General features: G+C 39.1%; 1 protein-coding gene across 1 annotated transcript in view; it reads left to right on the top strand.

Moving 5' to 3' along the window:
• LOC121386519 (hemicentin-1-like) overlaps positions 1-8104 on the top strand; it is a 107395-nt gene that overhangs the window by 32104 nt on the left and 67187 nt on the right. The window lies entirely within an intron of this gene.

The raw sequence follows: 8104 nt of genomic DNA, 5'->3' as shown, positions 1-8104 counted from the left end.
TGACCACTGTAGTGGACAGATTTGTCGACGAAGTCAGAGGATGTGCCCACAACAGACGTGCTTGGTCCTTCAATGGATGTAATCGTGTCAATGGATTGTTTGAATGACTGACGGACTGATTGATTGTTTGGTTGGTTAGGTGACTAAGTGATTCTTCTTCAAAGTTCTAACCGTGTTTTATATTAGGCCTATCTTGTCCCAATATATGTAAACTAGCTGCCAAAATTTCCCATACTATTCTTAGCAGACACAATCCCTTTTATATCCCAGCCAGTGCACTACGACTGGTATATCAAAGGCCGTGGTATGAACTACCCTGTCCGTGGGATGGTGCATATAAAAGATCCCTTGCTGCTAATCGGAAAAAGTAGTTCGTGAAGTGGCAACAACGGGTTTATTCTCTCAATTTATTACACCGCGGTGACGGAGATACCCGTGAGAGATTTTTCATATCCCACAATGTGAGATATGCTTTTTCAGACGTCATGACCTCCGATCACATGATCCACGGAACTACTTTAACTCATTCATAAACAACATGCCATTAAAACATGCCATTTAATTTTAAGTTATAAAACAAAACACATCAGCTACGATCCTGACCGCGGAAAACGTGTGAAGTTTCTCGCGTTCACGTTTTGGTCTCACATGCACGTGCATTCGTGCATTGAAGTAGTCTTATAGTATTACATCATTTTCTTCTTCTTTGTTTAAATGTATTACTTCAAGAGTTGTTGTTCTTGGATCAAAATAGCACCTGAATTCTTTATTATAATGGTAGTATATTTTGAGAGCTTGTAAAGCTTATTTTATATATTTATTTATCATTTTTTAAGAACCAATGAAACCATCGAAGACACACATCTGGGCGCATTCGTAACGAGAGTTACTGAGGGACGTGATGGCGTTGCCTCTTGTCAGATCCTGTCCTGGTCCTGGGGCGGGATTTAGCAAAGTCGGTTGAGTGTTCGTCTGGGGACCTTGCGTATTCAACTGATTGTTTTTGCTTTCTCGTTACAACCAGTGTACCACAACTGGTCAAAGGCTGTGGCATGTGCTTCAATGGGAAGCGTCTTTGACTAACCTAATTCCGCATCAAAATGGTCATCCTATTTTGGTAGGAATGCGGACATGCTTCAAGCACGACAGTGGCTGGTATATTGCCACTAGTTCAAATTAAATTACACGAATTTACTCACCAGATGAAACAATATTTTATGTGTTATGACATCAAACACTGTCGCATTTTATCACCAATGGCAAGGATAGTAGAGGTAATTGTGGAATGAAAAGTTGGATGCATTTCGAACTTTAACACCCCCCCCCCCCCACCCACCCCCTTAGGTACTATTACATGTTATAGAGTATATACCACCAAATAAAATCACAGAGAATATAACAGTAACATATGTATATAATTAAAAAAATTCCGAATTTATACGATTTACTGTATTCTGATTGGCTGACGTCACTAAAAAACCAAGTGTTATCCTTCCATAAACCTCATAAAAATACGTCATCACGGAAGACCAAGATCGAAATAACCGCACAACACCAACAGTCACTACACGTAAACAAAAGTTAATATCAAGGTCACTTTGCGATAGAAAAAAACAAGACAAATCTGCACATGAAATTGTTTCATTTTTTAAAAAGAAGTTATAATAAAGATATATACACTGTTTTTGTTGATTCAATACTTATTTTTATTTTTAGCGGTAGTATGTATGTATGCATGTATTCCTACGCTTATTTACAGAACATGGTTGACGGTAAGAACGAAAGAAATTATGTTTGAGTGTTTTAAGGTACACTTCTTGTACTGTTTGTAATTATAAGAATTGTTTCTCATTTTTTAGGAATTTATCGATGTATAAAAGTCACAAATGTAGTATAAAATCGCTTCGCTACGCTACGCGATTTTATACCATTTGTGACTTTTATACATCGATAAATTTCTAAAAAATGAGAAACAATTCTTATATAAAACTACGACATGCAGCGTTTCGATCAATATATTAACCAAGGCTATAAATACTACCAGCTTTTAAATCACTTGATTTCGAATTGTACACTAGGCAGCACATGACCTACAATACACAAAGGTAAAGAGCGCGTGACCTTATTTTAGTCAGATACTCGGGGTCTGAATTGGACTGGAATTAATTTAATGTGCACGTTCAGAGCAGGTTATTGCAGCGCACTCCTGTCTTTGTAAACGTTTTGTCGCGGTTCAGTTATTTCGCACATGACAAGAGAGTTAGGAAGGGAAATGAAGAGGCTCGCATATTCAAACCTTCAAGTACAATAGCGCATAGGCGGCCCGATCCGATAACCAGATAAGCACGCGGGGAATTTTAGTGTAGAGACATCTGAAATGTAAGGACGCACTCAACACATTTTATTTACGGTTATTAGGCGTCAAACATATGGTTAAGGACCATACAGATATTGAGAGTGGAAACCCGCTGTAGCCACTTTATGGGCTACTCTTTTCGATTAGCAGCAATGGGTCTTTTATATGCACCATCCCACAGACAGTGTAGTACATACCACGGCCTTTGATATACCAGTCGTGGTGCACTGGCTGGAACGAGAAATAGCCCAATGGGTCCACTGACTGGAATCGATCCCAGACCGACTGCGCATCGAGCGAGCGCTTTACCACTGGGCTACGTCCTGCTCCCATTTGGAATGGTCCCATTAGGGAGTTAGGCCCAAGTGAAACATTGTGTGAAATAATTTCTTAAGATGATTTGGCGCACAATTTAGAGCTATTCTATCTAGTAGATAGATGAGGTCAGACTGGATTGATGTGGTTATTAATTGAGTCTTAGGTTACTTGGGGTGAAACTTTATTTATTTATATCGTGAAGGGACATTTCTATTCCTACAATAATAATAAGTACATAAACAAAGTAAAGTGAACTTACTATTGACAGTCTTCATACATGATGTATTACCAGTTCCACATGGTCCATCATGACAAGACCATTCTCCAACATCTGTTGTAGTATTGAAAGAGTGGATGGTAAGAGCATGCTGTGTTGGTGATGCGATAGTACTGGTGTAGCCAGTTATGCTCCCAACTGGATCACATTTCGTGTTTCCAGCGTTGCATAGTATAACCGTGTGTGGTGATCCACCCTTTGGTCGGGTCCACCTGATTCCACCAATTACAGTGTCAGTTATGTTGCAGGTTATCGTTTTACTTTCTCCAGGTCTTCCACCATTCATACAACCGATCTCTGTAGTTGCATAGCCTGAAAATTGCGACAACCAAAAGTTAGACAATATCTCCAATTGCAACATTTGCTTTTAATTTTTACAATTCCAGAAGCACATAGCGGAGCACTATTTTATTATCAAAATCTCCGAACCATCGTTGTTTATGTACATTTACATTTAGGGCTGGCATGTTATCGTATACCATTGACTTATTTAATGGACCACTATTGCAAATATTATAATTATTATATGAACTACAGGAACAAGGCCAGGTGACTGACAATTATACAGCTTTAAGTTTAACCCAGCTTTGTCACAAGACCTTCCGGTATTAAAGTGGGAACATTTTGTGATCTGAACACTGTTGCTATTGAATTTTGTCGTTCACACACACGCGCACACACACACACACACACACGTTGGAAGACCATCAGCAAATTTTAGACCTCACACAATGGGACAAAAAGGAGCGAGCATCCAAATTCATATTAGTAGACTCCAACGTATTGATCAAGGGACTTTCATCTTGCTACCTAGATACTAGTTATCATAATGTACATGAACCTGGATGCACCATGCCTACCATAAGCATCCGACATCAATATAAGAATTCAAGATGTAAATAAAAACAGTGTAAAGAACTGTGCAAAAATACAAATATCACAGATAGATACTGACTTTTACTCAAAATTTCAATTTGTGCTGTATTGGCCATTATCAAAGAGAATGTTACACCTCTGCACCACGGTGAGGTTACAGCACGTCCAGGGGCCGTAAGGCACAAATGCAGGATTATCTCACTTCATGTGATGCACCTTACAAGTCAGCTGAAACTAAAGCGTAACTCATGTAGAAGATAAGGCAACATAAAAAAAATCCCAATCTAGTACAAAACATACAATATTGCTGCTAAGAATGGCCACGTTGTGTGATGTACACCAGTTAGGCACTGTTGCAACCCTTATTAAAAATAATGAAATAAAAAAGCCGATTACAATAGGGTTTGCGATTGCACTGCAAGTGCAAAGCTTATTGTAATCTGCACTAGCCGATTACAATAAGGGTTGAAATTATAATAGGGGTTGCAACAAGGAACTGTGAGTTGATTCCTATCGAACTCATTTGGGGAAACTGCAAAGGATTCATTGCCAGGAACAATACTAGGCCTACATTAAAACTCTCGAATGTGAAGCAGTTAGTCTAGGCATCCTTTGCTAGGATTACCTCAGGGGTATGGCAAAAAGCTAAGGATCATGTTCTGCGGTTTGAATCAGAATGTCATCAGTGCCATGGTGTGCAAACTCGCTAAAGTAGCACCGGTGATGATTCCAGTCTACGACAGTACAGACCCAAGTGACAATGATGGATTTTAGCAAACGTTTGAGACGATCCCTCACATATTGTAACAGCAATGATATTGACACTTATCGATCGAAATCTGATATAGTCTGTTCCAATACATTGCGCAAATCACCTATTCACTGACATAATTCTTCTAATTTCGAGAGTAAACACCACCTTGCACATCAATGAGAGCCCAAACAAGTAAATGCTAAATTAGGTAGAATATCATTAAATAGATATTTATAAATATTTACTTGTCAGTTTAATATGAAAGACATAATCGACGAAAATCATTTTTATTCTGTTTCCAACACTACTTTAGCAACGACCGTGCCTCGACTGGGATCCGAACCCAGTACCTACCAGCCTGTAGACCGATGGCCTGCCACGACGCCACCGAGGCCGGTCTCTCTGTAACGAACACGAGCTACGCAAAACCAACACGGAAGTAAAGGCAGAGGGACAGGAGTGTAACAGACTGGTTTAAATGTTTAAGCATCTCTGGTTACATGCGGCCAAAATGAATGGGGTACATCGACGGCAATATGCGTATGTACGGACGTATCTTCTAGTGGTATTGCCACTTAAAACAGGTAAGATAAAACCAATATATATATATATATATATATATATATATATATATGTTTAATGTTTGTTTTACCACACTGCGTACATATACTGCGTCGAAGGAAAATGTATTACATTGGGGATGAATATAAAGATGTATTTATTTGTAATGATTTTATGAACACGTGTAAAAGGATTAAAAAACATATTACTAGTAACAGTGAAACGCAAAAAAAAACCCTCACACAAACCCCAACACAAAAACAACTCGCACAAACAAAACAAACAAACAAACAATAACAAAAAGAAGACGAAAGAAAAGCAAACAACAAAACAGCTGGTACACTAAAATGTCCAGAAGTATTTTTCAAACTACGAATAATTTCCGACATTGTTTATATCTCCAAATCTCGTTTTACTTTAAAGTAGTGTTTATAAAACTTTATATTTAATCATGCCTGTAAGCTATATAACTTGTACGAAGATCTCGTATTTTGTCATCTTGTCATTACAAGATATCTAGTGGCGGGACCTAGTCCAGTGTTAAAGCGACCGGCCTCGGTGGCGCAGTGGTTAAGCTGATAGGTACATGGTTCGCAGCCCGGAACCGGCTCCAATCCAGAGCGAGTTCTTAAGGGCTCAATGGGTAGGCGTAAGGCCACTACACCCGCTTCTCTCTCTCTCTCTCTCTCTCTCTCTCTCTCTCTCTCTCTCTCTCTCTCTCTCTCTCTCTCTCTCTCTCTCTCTCTCTCTCACTAACATCTAACCAACTAACAACAAACCCACTATTCTGTACAGACAGCCCAGATAGCTTAAGTGTGTGCCCAGGACAGCGTGATTGAACCTTAATTGGATATAGGCACGAAAATAAGTTGAAATGAAGGAATGGGTGGTAAAGCGCTCGCCTGATGCGCGGTCGGTTTAGGATCGATCCGTGCTATCAGTCTGTAATATATGGGGCAAACAAATCACCCCTTGCTACTAATGGAAACATGTAGCGAGTATCCTCTCCAAGACTGTAAGTCAGAATTATGAAATGTTTGACATCCAATAGCGTATGATTAATAAATTAATCATCTCCAGTGGTTTCGTTAAAACAAAAACTTTAACTTTTACAAATATTCATTTTGCAATAATATGCTATTGTGTGACGTGCTGGTTGAATTGTTTTAAGTTTCACGAATTACTTGTTTTTTCGTTTGTTATTTGTTTGTTTGTTTTTATTTGTTATTGTTTGTTGTTGGTTTGTTGTTTGTGTGTTTGTTTCTTTGTTTAAGGGATGGGATGGAGCTTGGGGGCTAGAGCTCTCACCTGAGGTGCGACGGGGTGCAAGATCGATCATCCTCAATGGACTCATATACATCCCCTACCCCCCCCCCCCCCCCCCCCCCCCCCCCCCCCCCCCGCCCCGACTCAACAAGTACTACACGAATGGTGTATCAAAAACCGTGGTATTACTCTCCTAACTATTGGAGAGTACATATTATAAAGGATTATCTATTACTTTATTTATAGAAATAGCCAAACACGCTCATTAGCAAGCCAATGTGGGTGTCCTCCGTCCCCCTCATAAAATCCTAGATACGTCCATGGGGTAACTACATTAATTGGTTTTCTTTAGTATTTACAAAGACATATGGGTGGATGGATGGACAGGTGGATGAATGGAAGGTTGGATGAATGAAGAATAGATGGGTGGACAGAAGAACGTATGGGCAGACAGAAGAACGCATGTGTAGACAGAACAACGGATAGTTGGACAGAACCAGGAATGAATGGCTGACTGATGGATGGACGGACGGACAGAGAAATTCATGGATGCATATATAGACGGACGGAGGGACGGACAAAGACAGGGATGGATGGGTGGATGAATGGATGGATGGATGGACGAACGGAGGGGCAGACAGATATATGGATGTTTGGATGGATTGGTGAATGGATGGATCGAGGGATGGACAGAGAGATGGAGTGTCGGAACGACCTACAAACATATGGGTGGAAGGATGAATGGACGGATAACGGCTGGATGAGTCGGTGCGCTTTGCGTTAATTTATGAAATAAATGAATGAGTATCTAGACCTAGTGTTTGGTTGTTTCCGATGTCAGCGTGGAACACTTCCGCCATTCACCAACAGGGAAGTCAGTACACAGAGACCTTCAGTATAGAGGAATCTAGCGTCGAGAGTTTTTTTGCAATAAAGTGCCGAATTGCAATAAAACATTTTTTTATTTTGTTTTCAAATTTCCGATTCCAACCTACTCTAACATGATTTCTGGGCTCAAATGAATATTTGAGATTATTGCAAAACGACACGCTAATGCATCTATTCAAAGTGTCATTTCGCAATAAAGTGCCGAATTGCAATAAACTGTCTTTTTCAATAGACAACGACTTTCTTATCATTTCAAAATCACTGTATGTCATCAACTGGGGGTGGCGAACAATTTACCATTCCAACTTTTATCAATAATAAATTACATACAAATTTATTTGAGTTTATTGCAAAACGACACGCTAATGCATTTTTTCAAAGTGTCGTTTTGCAATAAAGTGCCGAATTGCAATAATATTTTTTCTTTCAAATTTCCGATTCCAACCTACCCAAACATGATCTCTGGGCTCAGCTGAATACCACCAAACCAAATTTGTCATATCTTTTCATCAAATTGTTTATCAATGGAATATTGAAAGTTCCAGACATACTGCATTTCCATTAATTGCCGTTTTGCAATAAACTTTCCAACTTTTACCATCAATAATTTACATAAAAAATTATTTGAGTTTATTGTAAAACGACACCTAATAAATTTTTTCAAAATGTATCATGTGCAATAAAAGTGTCAAATTGCAATAAAAAATTGTTTTATATTATTTCCTATTCCAACCTACTGTTAACATTCCAATGCTTTTTCAACAATAATGACACTGGGGAACACAATTTTTGCTGACTTGCATCTGTG

The sequence above is a fragment of the Gigantopelta aegis genome, chromosome 12 (genome assembly GCF_016097555.1).
Source record: "Gigantopelta aegis isolate Gae_Host chromosome 12, Gae_host_genome, whole genome shotgun sequence".
Classification (NCBI taxonomy): Eukaryota; Metazoa; Mollusca; class Gastropoda; order Neomphalida; family Peltospiridae; genus Gigantopelta; species Gigantopelta aegis.
Note: the sequence above shows the minus strand (reverse complement) of the source record. Positions and strands in the feature narration are given on the sequence as shown.